General features: G+C 44.9%; 2 non-coding genes and 2 pseudogenes across 2 annotated transcripts; all 4 read right to left on the bottom strand.

Moving 5' to 3' along the window:
• Positions 1–1,102: 1,102 nt before the first annotated feature.
• On the bottom strand, positions 1,103–1,310 carry LOC130322838 (U2 spliceosomal RNA; annotated as a pseudogene).
• A 7,059-nt stretch (positions 1,311–8,369) lies between these two features.
• Positions 8,370–8,560, bottom strand: LOC130322799 (U2 spliceosomal RNA). The gene has a single exon (XR_008868241.1). It is a non-coding gene; the product is annotated as a U2 spliceosomal RNA (small nuclear RNA).
• A 2,082-nt stretch (positions 8,561–10,642) lies between these two features.
• LOC130322842 (U2 spliceosomal RNA) lies at positions 10,643–10,840 on the bottom strand. Its single transcript, XR_008868276.1, has one exon. It is a non-coding gene; the product is annotated as a U2 spliceosomal RNA (small nuclear RNA).
• Positions 10,841–11,532: 692 nt separating this feature from the next.
• On the bottom strand, positions 11,533–11,692 carry LOC130322846 (U2 spliceosomal RNA; annotated as a pseudogene).
• Positions 11,693–13,465: the final 1,773 nt, after the last annotated feature.

Below are 13,465 nucleotides of genomic sequence, written 5' to 3'. Positions count from 1 at the left end.
TTTTTCACGTTTTTTTACGTTTTTCTCCTTTTCGCCTCTTTTCTGGGCGTATTATTCTTCTTTTTCTTCTTTTTTTTCGTCTAATGCATACCCCATCAGTGCAGCAATGCTTATTCAATACCGCCAGCAGATGGAGACACTGGGGGATAATTTTCTAAGGATTTATACTGATTTTTCCTGTCTGAATTTGTCGCACAGAAAGTTGCAGGCCAAATATGTGTGACATTTCTGCGACTTTAGCTTCTAGAGCATTTTTACAACATTATACATAGGTGCTGAATACATAAAAAGCGACTGTTCAGCGACAGACAAGTCGCATCGGCTGAAAGTAGGCCAGAATGTCAGTCCATGTTGGAGCAGGTTTAGATACAGTCTAAAGTATAGATCTCAAAGTCTGTGCACAGAATTTAGCAAGGGCCTCGCACCTTCTGATGCATCAGGTAGGTGCACAATAGCATAGCCTAACCCTCTGTACTTTGGTCTATATTGATGCGGGACATAGACAGCCAGCTGATGACCAATCCATTAGTGCAATGGATGGCTGGAAGCATTTGTCTTTGCCTTTGCAATACCACAGAAGCAATGCATGGTCAATGTACAGCAATGACACACCTGTGTGAACAGCCAGGAGACCCCCCCCCCCCCATGTTATGTTACATAGTTACATAGTTAGTACGGTCGAAAAAAGACATATGTCCATCAAGTTCAACCAGGGAATTAAGGGGTAGGGGTGTGGCGCGATATTGGGGAAGGGATGAGATTTTATATTTCTTCATAAGCATTAATCTTATTTTGTCAATTAGGAACATTCAGCACCCACCCGCTATCAAGGCAGCTGCCTATCATGTCATGCCCTACCTGCACAGGTGTGCTGGCTACTCAAATGATCCAATTAAGGAGGCCATTTAGTCAGCAGCAGCAGAAGTCCTGTGCCTGGACGCTCCAACAGCGGCCAGACACAAGCAGAAGCAGCAGAAGCAGCAGCAGCAGCACCACCTTTTGTTTTTTGGCTGCAGCAGCAAGGCCCACAGGGCTGGCTAGCTGGCTAGCCAGCAAGCAGGTAGCAATGAAAGTAGGAATCTTTCTTTTTAACCCTGTAAGGGGGTGGTGCACTGTACCCGAAGATACTGCCATATCGGGTCAATGCATAGGGCGACGGAAGCAAGCTTCGAAATCGGCCCCCGTTCTCAAAAATCCATTTAATATATGGTCCCCAGATAGGGGACGTATCAGATATTAAACTGATAAGAACAGATTTTTTTTTTTTTTTTTTTTTTTTTTAAAACCTTCAGGTTTGAATTAAAACTTAATCGTTCAGGTTTACTTCACGTTTGCCTCTCAGATTTACTGAACTTAGTCACAATTCATCAAACTCATCATTAGGTTACTTTATCAACATATAACAAAATACACCCAAAAACAAAGTACATAGCATAACAACACACCACCCTCAAACCCTCACCACGTGTCTCCATTTTAAAAACTTCCAAGTCCCCTCCGCATCATCCTCTCCAAATCTCTTCTTATCCCACAAATATACAGTATGCAATCTATCTAATATCATTCTCATACACTCTTCAACCGACACATCCTTCTTCTTAAATATATACAAATTCCTAACATCCCACAATACCTCCTTAATTATCGCTAACAACACATATAACATTCTCTCCTTCCTCCCACCTACCACCGCCAGACCAAACATAATCATTTCAAAAGACCACTTTCTTACCCCCATCAATTCTTTGGCCAACGGACCAATTCCCTTCCACACTTCTTGCGCTCTATCACAATTCCAAAACAAATGCATAATACTCTCATTCCCTCCACAACCCTCTCTCGGACATCTCTCACTCCTTCCAATCCCCCGACTCTTCTGTACCTCTCTTACTGGCAATGCACCATGCAAACTCTGCCATACAATCTCTCTCTGTCTATTAGTCATACCATCTGTCTGCAAACTCTTCCACACTTTACTCACATTCTGTCCTCTCACCATATTAATATTACACTGAACTTCCTTCTCCCTAATACACTTCACCATACTCTTCTTCTCCTTTAACACATCCTGTCTCACACCTATCAAACCAAACTTTCTCATGAACACCTCAACAAACCCATACCAACCAGGACTCACCAAAGCATACGGCTTTCTCAGATCTCTCTCCATCCACCCTAATCTGCATAACACACCCCCTCCTAGAAACCTCATCATACATGCAAATTTCCACTGCTCTCCCATACTTCTCCTCACAGCAAACAATAGATTAATCCCCAGATACACTTCAACATTAGGAAAATTCATTCCTCCATTCCTACACTCTTTCATCACATTCTCTCTTCTCACCTTCTCCACTTTCGACCCCCAGAAAAATACAAACAAAATCCTATTCAACTTTCTCAGTGTCATATAACCTGGTGGAAACACCAAAGCCACATACAACAGGATCGGCAATATCACACTCTTGATCACCACAATCTTACCAATCATTGACAACTCTCTCATACTCCAAAAATCCAACTTCCTCTTTATTCTAACACCAACCTCTTCCCAACTTTCTCTTCCATCCAGCCTCTCATCAAATTTAACTCCCAACACCTTAATCGCTCCGTCTACACATTTCACCCCTACATCCTCTACTTCATACATCCTTCCAAAAACCTTATACTCACTCTTATCCCAATTAACTCTAAAACCAGAAGCACCGCAAAAAAACCCAGCCAACAACTTTGCTCTCTGCAAAGCTCCAACATACTCACAGATCACACAAACATCATCCATATATGCCAACACTTTCAAGTCTCTCCCACCACTCCCAGGAATCCTCACACCTCTCATACACTTATCCCTTCTCAACAACTCCAACAAAGGCTCTATCGCACATATAAAGACCAAGGGTGACAGGGGACACCCCTGTCTCACTCCAGAACACACATTCACTTTCTTACTAACCCAGCCATTAATTAATACTTTACTATACACTCCATCATACAATACTCTAATCATTTTAACAAAACCTTCCGGAAAACCCATTCTATCCAACACTTTAAATAAAAACTCATGTGACAACCTATCAAAAGCTTTCTCAAAATCCAAAGACAACACTCCAACACACTGATCTCTACCCAAGCAATCCCATAATACATCACGCAACAAACCCAAATTCTCACTTATCCTTCTTTTTGGCACACCACATACTTGTTCTTCTCCAATCACCTGATCAATCACATCCCTCATTCTATTCGCCAACACCTTTGCAAGAATTTTATAATCAACATTCAATAACGTAATCGGTCTCCAATTCCTCACATCCTTTCTATCCCCTTTTTTAAAGATCAATACCACCACTCCACTCTTCATACTTTCCTCCAATCTACCATTCTTGCACACAAAATCATAAATCTCCACCAAATCCACTTTAACCGTCTCCCACATTCTAGCATAAAATTCCACCGGCAACCCATCCTCACCTGGTGTCTTATTTCTAGCCATACTTTTAATCACCAACTCCAATTCTTTCACTCCCACACCTTTCACCAGGCTATCTGCCTCCCTGTCATGCACTCTGCTCTCAATCTTCCCAATCACCTCAGACTGCAGACCCATATCACACTCCTTCTCAGCATATAAATCCTTATAAAAATCCTCAACCACACTCAACACTCTTTTTCCTTTAACCATCACACCATCCTTATCATACACCTCTATCAACTCCTCTCTTTTACCAGACACCCTTTTAAAGAAAAACCTTGAGCATCTCTCACCCTTCTCCAACTTATTCAACTTAGCCTGATACACAATCTCTCTTCCTCTCTCCAACATCCACTTCTCTACTTCCTTCTTAATCTCTTCAATCTCACTCTCCACACAACCACCACTCTTCCTCCATTTTTTCAAAAAGATCAATCTCTTCTGCAGCCACTCATACCTTCTTCTCTTTCCCGCAGCTCTCTTATACCCCTCTCTTTTAAAGAAAACATGCGTTCTCTCCTTCACCCAACTCCACCACTGCAATACATCCACAAAATCAGCTTTCCTCCTCTTCCAAACCTCATACTTCTTCACATACCTCTCATACACCCCTCCCTCCTCCATCAAACTAACATTCAATTTCCATAAACCCCGCCCACTCAAACATTCCACATTAAACCCCAAATCACATCTTACACACTCATGATCTGAATACAATACCTTCATTTGCATATACTCCCTACCCACCACTCCTTTTGACACAAAACACATATCCAATCTTGAAGCACACTTTCCCCTATCTGAAAAATAAGTCGGACACACATCAACATTACACAACTTAGCCACATCTTGCAACCTCAAATCATTCACCACATTCCTCAACATCCTACCAGATACATCGATCTTACTCCCTTCAATCTCACAATTGAAATCCCCCACACATACCATAGGCTCTCTCCCCGGCAAAAACAACTTTAACTTCTCAAACAACTCCACCCTCTCATTCTTCTTAACAGACGCATACACATTAAATATTCGAACCTTAACTCCACCCACCTCCACCTTAACCATCAAACACCTTCCCTCTTCAATCACTGTATGGCTCTCTACCTTGAACCTCTTATCCTTAAATAACACACCAACCCCATCATTCCTATTTACAGAAGACATAGACCACACAGAATCCCCATATCCCCACTCCCCCTTCCCTACCTCTTCCACCAACCCACACTCTTGTACACAAATAACATCAGCCCCCATACCTGCCAACTCCTGCAAAATTGCAGCCCTCCTAACCCTACTCCTAAACACCCTAACATTAGATGAAATTATTTTAAAAGACATACTACTATCCCCATATGAAAAAAAACAAAGGAAAAAAACACAACAAAACAATCACCTATATACAAAAGAAAACACCAATCAATGCGATGTTCTACGGGTTAAGGTACCAAGCGGTACTTGTCCATGACCTTCCTGATCCACCTCGGATCTAAATAATGGTTCGAAAGGGTTTCTCGAACTAAACGAAGTCTCCTCACTCCTCTCAGCCCATTCTTTCTTTCTCGCTTTTTTTGGATACCTGTGACACAAATCATCCGCCACTTTCTTCCCTCTATGCCTTCCTGAAGACACAGCACTCTCTGAATCGGTAGTAAAATCTTCAATCACAGGCTCATTCTCCATCTCTTCCTCCAACTCCTTCTGCACCACAGCCACAGTCTTGCTCTCCATAAGCTTAAGTCCAGGTTTTCCCGCCAAAACGGGTTTTCCCTCCAAAATGGGCTTTCCCTCCAAAATTGGATTTCCCTCCAAAATTGGAGACCCCTCCAAAACTGGAGTCCCCTCCAAAACTGGAGTCCCCTCCATCACAGCACTTGTCTCCATTTTATCTCTCTCTTCCAGGTATCTCTTTCCCTCCTCCTGCTTCCTTTCTACCTCTTTCTGTCTTTCGATCTTCTCCTCCTCCCTCCTTTTTCTCTCTTCCGGGCACTCTCTCATCACATGTCCAGCCTCTCCACATACATGGCATTTTTTTGGCTCAGGACACGCATTGGCCTCATGTCCCTCTTTCTGGCAATTCCTGCACACTCTCACAGCCGCACAATTCTCCTTCACATGCCCAAACATATGGCACTTTCTGCAGAACATGGGCTGCCCAGGGTAGGTAAGATAACCTCTCTGCCCCGCAATAGAAAAACTCGCCGGGGGATGCTGCACTCCGTAAATTCCACTGGCATCTTGCTTCAACTTCACCAAAAACTTATACTCCGCATTAAACACTCCCAATATGCTCTTCTGTGCAATCCCTCCTCTGACAGTCTCACAGTACTGCTTCAAAAAATTTTCCACCAACTTCACATCCATAAACGGGTTGTATACACGGACTAAAAGGGGTTTCTCCTCCAACTCAAACAAAGGCTCAAATGACACATTCTTCATAATGGTATTTTCCACATTCTCACGCAGGCTCTGGTAAAAGGACAGGCACCCATTAATAGTGTAGAAACTCACATCATATATACCTTGCCGCTTACTTTCCTGTAAGCAAAAGACGTCCTTCATCGGTATCCCGGCCATGTCCTCCACCAAACGACGCCCCACAAACGTGATCTTATTCTTCTCCACATCAGAAACCTCCACCTTCACCCGAATAGTGTTCTTAACGAATCCAGCTGCCATCTTCTCTGTCGGTCTGAGACCACAGTATCGCCTCCTGAAAAAAACCCTCTGCAAGCAGAGAAACACGCACCCCTGACCCAGACCAAGTTTACACTTGATCTGAGCCAAAAGGCCGAGAAGCGATAACCGTGAAAGGGGCGGGCCCAACAAGGTCCCCTTCATGGGCACTATCACTGCTTGCTGTCAGGGAGGCTGCCAGACAATTTTCCATGCACACTCTGGGCTGGGGGGCAGTCAACCACCAGTACACACAGCAGAACCTAAACCCATACCATTATTGCTAAGCAGCAAGACAGGGGCCCATTGCACTCCCACGGGGCCTTTTTAAATGCAATCCATAACCCGGATTTGCCAGGAACCCTTCTTACTCCTCCTACTTGCATGTGACACTGGGCTTAGGATCTGCATAGGAAACACACACACAAGCACACACCTACCTTTGTTGCCTGCAGATGCCTCCTTGGCTGTCCCCAAACGGTATCAAACCAACACCCACGGGAAGCTGTAAGCATAGAGGACATGCCTGCACCCCATTGGACTTACCTGTGTGGGTTAAATCCGGGTTATTTGACAACCTATGGCGGTGATGGTTCTGCTCAGGCAGAGCAGTGCTGATGCTCCTCATAAAGCTGTCGCTGCTGTGAAGGTTCTAGGTGACATCACAAATCCCTATGGTTACATACACAACAAAGCTGGGTTGTTGTTGTTTACACTCTGCAAGGCCTGTGGAAGTCAGTGACATCATAGCACTGTAGTTCTGAGGGTTCTAGATGGATGCAACAATCTCCTGTTGCTTCTATGAAGGCCATAATAGACGACATCACCAAACAGCTCCATAGTCACATACACAGCAAAGGAGAGATGTTGTTTACACCTAGTGATGTCAGTGGTATTGAGTGACATCACAGCACAGTGCTAAGGCTCCTGGGCCTGGACACAGCAGCGGCTGCAATATCTCAACGGAGAATACGTTTATATATATGTGTGTGTGTGCGCCTATATATATATATATATATATATATATATATATATATATATATATATATTTCTCCGCCGAAATCACTTTTAAACCCATTTCCACCTTTTTTTCCCTTCTCTTCCTCTTACTTTTTTTTCACGTTTTTTTACGTTTTTCTCCTTTTCGCCTCTTTTCTGGGCGTATTATTCTTCTTTTTCTTCTTTTTTTTCGTCTAATGCATACCCCATCAGTGCAGCAATGCTTATTCAATACCGCCAGCAGATGGAGACACTGGGGGATAATTTTCTAAGGATTTATACTGATTTTTCCTGTCTGAATTTGTCGCACAGAAAGTTGCAGGCCAAATATGTGTGACATTTCTGCGACTTTAGCTTCTAGAGCATTTTTACAACATTATACATAGGTGCTGAATACATAAAAAGCGACTGTTCAGCGACAGACAAGTCGCATCGGCTGAAAGTAGGCCAGAATGTCAGTCCATGTTGGAGCAGGTTTAGATACAGTCTAAAGTATAGATCTCAAAGTCTGTGCACAGAATTTAGCAAGGGCCTCGCACCTTCTGATGCATCAGGTAGGTGCACAATAGCATAGCCTAACCCTCTGTACTTTGGTCTATATTGATGCGGGACATAGACAGCCAGCTGATGACCAATCCATTAGTGCAATGGATGGCTGGAAGCATTTGTCTTTGCCTTTGCAATACCACAGAAGCAATGCATGGTCAATGTACAGCAATGACACACCTGTGTGAACAGCCAGGAGACCCCCCCCCCCCCCCCATGTTATGTTACATAGTTACATAGTTAGTACGGTCGAAAAAAGACATATGTCCATCAAGTTCAACCAGGGAATTAAGGGGTAGGGGTGTGGCGCGATATTGGGGAAGGGATGAGATTTTATATTTCTTCATAAGCATTAATCTTATTTTGTCAATTAGGAACATTCAGCACCCACCCGCTATCAAGGCAGCTGCCTATCATGTCATGCCCTACCTGCACAGGTGTGCTGGCTACTCAAATGATCCAATTAAGGAGGCCATTTAGTCAGCAGCAGCAGAAGTCCTGTGCCTGGACGCTCCAACAGCGGCCAGACACAAGCAGAAGCAGCAGAAGCAGCAGCAGCAGCACCACCTTTTGTTTTTTGGCTGCAGCAGCAAGGCCCACAGGGCTGGCTAGCTGGCTAGCCAGCAAGCAGGTAGCAATGAAAGTAGGAATCTTTCTTTTTAACCCTGTAAGGGGGTGGTGCACTGTACCCGAAGATACTGCCATATCGGGTCAATGCATAGGGCGACGGAAGCAAGCTTCGAAATCGGCCCCCGTTCTCAAAAATCCATTTAATATATGGTCCCCAGATAGGGGACGTATCAGATATTAAACTGATAAGAACAGATACTACACTTGATCTTAGCCAAAAGGCCGAGAAGCGATAACCGTGAAAGGGGCGGGCCCAACAAGGTCCCCTTCATGGGCACTATCACTGCTTGCTGTCAGGGAGGCTGCCAGACAATTTTCCATGCACACTCTGGGCTGGGGGGCAGTCAACCACCAGTACACACAGCAGAACCTAAACCCATACCATTATTGCTAAGCAGCAAGACAGGGGCCCATTGCACTCCCACGGGGCCTTTTTAAATGCAATCCATAACCCGGATTTGCCAGGAACCCTTCTTACTCCTCCTACTTGCATGTGACACTGGGCTTAGGATCTGCATAGGAAACACACACACAAGCACACACCTACCTTTGTTGCCTGCAGATGCCTCCTTGGCTGTCCCCAAACGGTATCAAACCAACACCCACGGGAAGCTGTAAGCATAGAGGACATGCCTGCACCCCATTGGACTTACCTGTGTGGGTTAAATCCGGGTTATTTGACAACCTATGGCGATGATGGTTCTGCTCAGGCAGAGCAGTGCTGATGCTCCTCATAAAGCTGTCGCTGCTGTGAAGGTTCTAGGTGACATCACAAATCCCTATGGTTACATACACAACAAAGCTGGGTTGTTGTTGTTTACACTCTGCAAGGCCTGTGGAAGTCAGTGACATCATAGCACTGTAGTTCTGAGGGTTCTAGATGGATGCAACAATCTCCTGTTGCTTCTATGAAGGCCATAATAGACGACATCACCAAACAGCTCCATAGTCACATACACAGCAAAGGAGAGATGTTGTTTACACCTAGTGATGTCAGTGGTATTGAGTGACATCACAGCACAGTGCTAAGGCTCCTGGGCCTGGACACAGCAGCGGCTGCAATATCTCAACGGAGAATACGTTTATATATATGTGTGTGTGTGCGCGTATATATATATATATATATATATATATATATATATATTTCTCCGCCGAAATCACTTTTAAACCCATTTCCACCTTTTTTTCCCTTCTCTTCCTCTTACTTTTTTTTCACGTTTTTTTACGTTTTTCTCCTTTTCGCCTCTTTTCTGGGCGTATTATTCTTCTTTTTCTTCTTTTTTTTCGTCTAATGCATACCCCATCAGTGCAGCAATGCTTATTCAATACCGCCAGCAGATGGAGACACTGGGGGATAATTTTCTAAGGATTTATACTGATTTTTCCTGTCTGAATTTGTCGCACAGAAAGTTGCAGGCCAAATATGTGTGACATTTCTGCGACTTTAGCTTCTAGAGCATTTTTACAACATTATACATAGGTGCTGAATACATAAAAAGCGACTGTTCAGCGACAGACAAGTCGCATCGGCTGAAAGTAGGCCAGAATGTCAGTCCATGTTGGAGCAGGTTTAGATACAGTCTAAAGTATAGATCTCAAAGTCTGTGCACAGAATTTAGCAAGGGCCTCGCACCTTCTGATGCATCAGGTAGGTGCACAATAGCATAGCCTAACCCTCTGTACTTTGGTCTATATTGATGCGGGACATAGACAGCCAGCTGATGACCAATCCATTAGTGCAATGGATGGCTGGAAGCATTTGTCTTTGCCTTTGCAATACCACAGAAGCAATGCATGGTCAATGTACAGCAATGACACACCTGTGTGAACAGCCAGGAGACCCCCCCCCCCCCCCCCCCATGTTATGTTACATAGTTACATAGTTAGTACGGTCGAAAAAAGACATATGTCCATCAAGTTCAACCAGGGAATTAAGGGGTAGGGGTGTGGCGCGATATTGGGGAAGGGATGAGATTTTATATTTCTTCATAAGCATTAATCTTATTTTGTCAATTAGGAACATTCAGCACCCACCCGCTATCAAGGCAGCTGCCTATCATGTCATGCCCTACCTGCACAGGTGTGCTGGCTACTCAAATGATCCAATTAAGGAGGCCATTTAGTCAGCAGCAGCAGAAGTCCTGTGCCTGGACGCTCCAACAGCGGCCAGACACAAGCAGAAGCAGCAGAAGCAGCAGCAGCAGCACCACCTTTTGTTTTTTGGCTGCAGCAGCAAGGCCCACAGGGCTGGCTAGCTGGCTAGCCAGCAAGCAGGTAGCAATGAAAGTAGGAATCTTTCTTTTTAACCCTGTAAGGGGGTGGTGCACTGTACCCGAAGATACTGCCATATCGGGTCAATGCATAGGGCGACGGAAGCAAGCTTCGAAATCGGCCCCCGTTCTCAAAAATCCATTTAATATATGGTCCCCAGATAGGGGACGTATCAGATATTAAACTGATAAGAACAGATTTTTTTTTTTTTTTTTTTTTTTTTTTTTTTTATCTAAAGCCGAGGAACGTGCTTTCGATTCACCCAAAGTGCAAGAAAAAGTGCAAACGTGTTACACTAAAAAAACGTGCACAAAGGATGCGGTCTATCGCAAGCCCTTCTCCGATAGGAGAGAGGCCCCCCAACAAACCTTACCCTTCGCCTCCGGACCAAAAGGTACCTGCGAGGTTCCAGGTTCGATGTCCCTTTTCGCCGAAGCTACTAGGAGACCACAAATGCTCCCGGCATCCCCCTTGGCGTTAGCCAAGGTATCTGCCCGCAGAGCCGATTACGGTAGGTACCCTGCGAAGCAGGAGTACCCGGGGTGTTTGCAGGGAGGTGCGGAACCTAATGGCCACACACACCTCCCCTAGACCGCCAGGAGGGACACCCAGAAGGGCTACCGCATCCTGACAAATCCTGTGAACACACAACACGCAAAAAGTGACACAGTGAGACAAAAAATAAATAAATAAGTGAATGTGTGCAGATATACTGCCCGGACATCCGGCCGGATCTATAAAAATTTCTCTGATCCTAGCCAGAAGGCCGGGAATCAAGAGGTGAGTGCCACAAGGTGAAGAGATTATGGTGCCCGTGCTTCAACTCAGTGAGCCTATTCTCCCAGTGAGTTTCGGCACCTCGGGGTCACCACTCCCCGAGGCACAAAAGTACCTCGGCTCTAGACCCTCTCAGCCTCATGGCGAGACCCGGAGGGAACAGGTCACATCGGGGCAGCCGTCGAGCTGATTCCTCAGAACCAGCCCCGGAAAGCCCTGGTACACCTGCATCCTCCATGCAGCACCCATCCCCACCAGCATGAAAACTGATAAGAACAGATACTACACTTGATCTTAGCCAAAAGGCCGAGAAGCGATAACCGTGAAAGGGGCGGGCCCAACAAGGTGCCCTTCATGGGCACTATCACTGCTTGCTGTCAGGGAGGCTGCCAGACAATTTTCCATGCACACTCTGGGCTGGGGGGCAGTCAACCACCAGTACACACAGCAGAACCTAAACCCATACCATTATTGCTAAGCAGCAAGACAGGGGCCCATTGCACTCCCACGGGGCCTTTTTAAATGCAATCCATAACCCGGATTTGCCAGGAACCCTTCTTACTCCTCCTACTTGCATGTGACACTGGGCTTAGGATCTGCATAGGAAACACACACACAAGCACACACCTACCTTTGTTGCCTGCAGATGCCTCCTTGGCTGTCCCCAAACGGTATCAAACCAACACCCACGGGAAGCTGTAAGCATAGAGGACATGCCTGCACCCCATTGGACTTACCTGTGTGGGTTAAATCCGGGTTATTTGACAACCTATGGCGGTGATGGTTCTGCTCAGGCAGAGCAGTGCTGATGCTCCTCATAAAGCTGTCGCTGCTGTGAAGGTTCTAGGTGACATCACAAATCCCTATGGTTACATACACAACAAAGCTGGGTTGTTGTTGTTTACACTCTGCAAGGCCTGTGGAAGTGAGTGACATCATAGCACTGTAGTTCTGAGGGTTCTAGATGGATGCAACAATCTCCTGTTGCTTCTATGAAGGCCATAATAGACGACATCACCAAACAGCTCCATAGTCACATACACAGCAAAGGAGAGATGTTGTTTACACCTAGTGATGTCAGTGGTATTGAGTGACATCACAGCACAGTGCTAAGGCTCCTGGGCCTGGACACAGCAGCGGCTGCAATATCTCAACGGAGAATACGTTTATATATATGTGTGTGTGTGCGCGTATATATATATATATATATATATATATATATATATATATATTTCTCCGCCGAAATCACTTTTAAACCCATTTCCACCTTTTTTTCCCTTCTCTTCCTCTTACTTTTTTTTCACGTTTTTTTACGTTTTTCTCCTTTTCGCCTCTTTTCTGGGCGTATTATTCTTCTTTTTCTTCTTTTTTTTCGTCTAATGCATACCCCATCAGTGCAGCAATGCTTATTCAATACCGCCAGCAGATGGAGACACTGGGGGATAATTTTCTAAGGATTTATACTGATTTTTCCTGTCTGAATTTGTCGCACAGAAAGTTGCAGGCCAAATATGTGTGACATTTCTGCGACTTTAGCTTCTAGAGCATTTTTACAACATTATACATAGGTGCTGAATACATAAAAAGCGACTGTTCAGCGACAGACAAGTCGCATCGGCTGAAAGTAGGCCAGAATGTCAGTCCATGTTGGAGCAGGTTTAGATACAGTCTAAAGTATAGATCTCAAAGTCTGTGCACAGAATTTAGCAAGGGCCTCGCACCTTCTGATGCATCAGGTAGGTGCACAATAGCATAGCCTAACCCTCTGTACTTTGGTCTATATTGATGCGGGACATAGACAGCCAGCTGATGACCAATCCATTAGTGCAATGGATGGCTGGAAGCATTTGTCTTTGCCTTTGCAATACCACAGAAGCAATGCATGGTCAATGTACAGCAATGACACACCTGTGTGAACAGCCAGGAGACCCCCCCCCCCCCCCCCCATGTTATGTTACATAGTTACATAGTTAGTACGGTCGAAAAAAGACATATGTCCATCAAGTTCAACCAGGGAATTAAGGGGTAGGGGTGTGGCGCGATATTGGGGAAGGGATGAGATTTTATATTTCTTCATAAGCATTAATCTTA

The sequence above is a fragment of the Hyla sarda genome, unplaced genomic scaffold (genome assembly GCF_029499605.1).
Source record: "Hyla sarda isolate aHylSar1 unplaced genomic scaffold, aHylSar1.hap1 scaffold_238, whole genome shotgun sequence".
In the NCBI taxonomy this organism is placed as follows: Eukaryota; Metazoa; Chordata; class Amphibia; order Anura; family Hylidae; genus Hyla; species Hyla sarda.
Note: the sequence above shows the minus strand (reverse complement) of the source record. Positions and strands in the feature narration are given on the sequence as shown.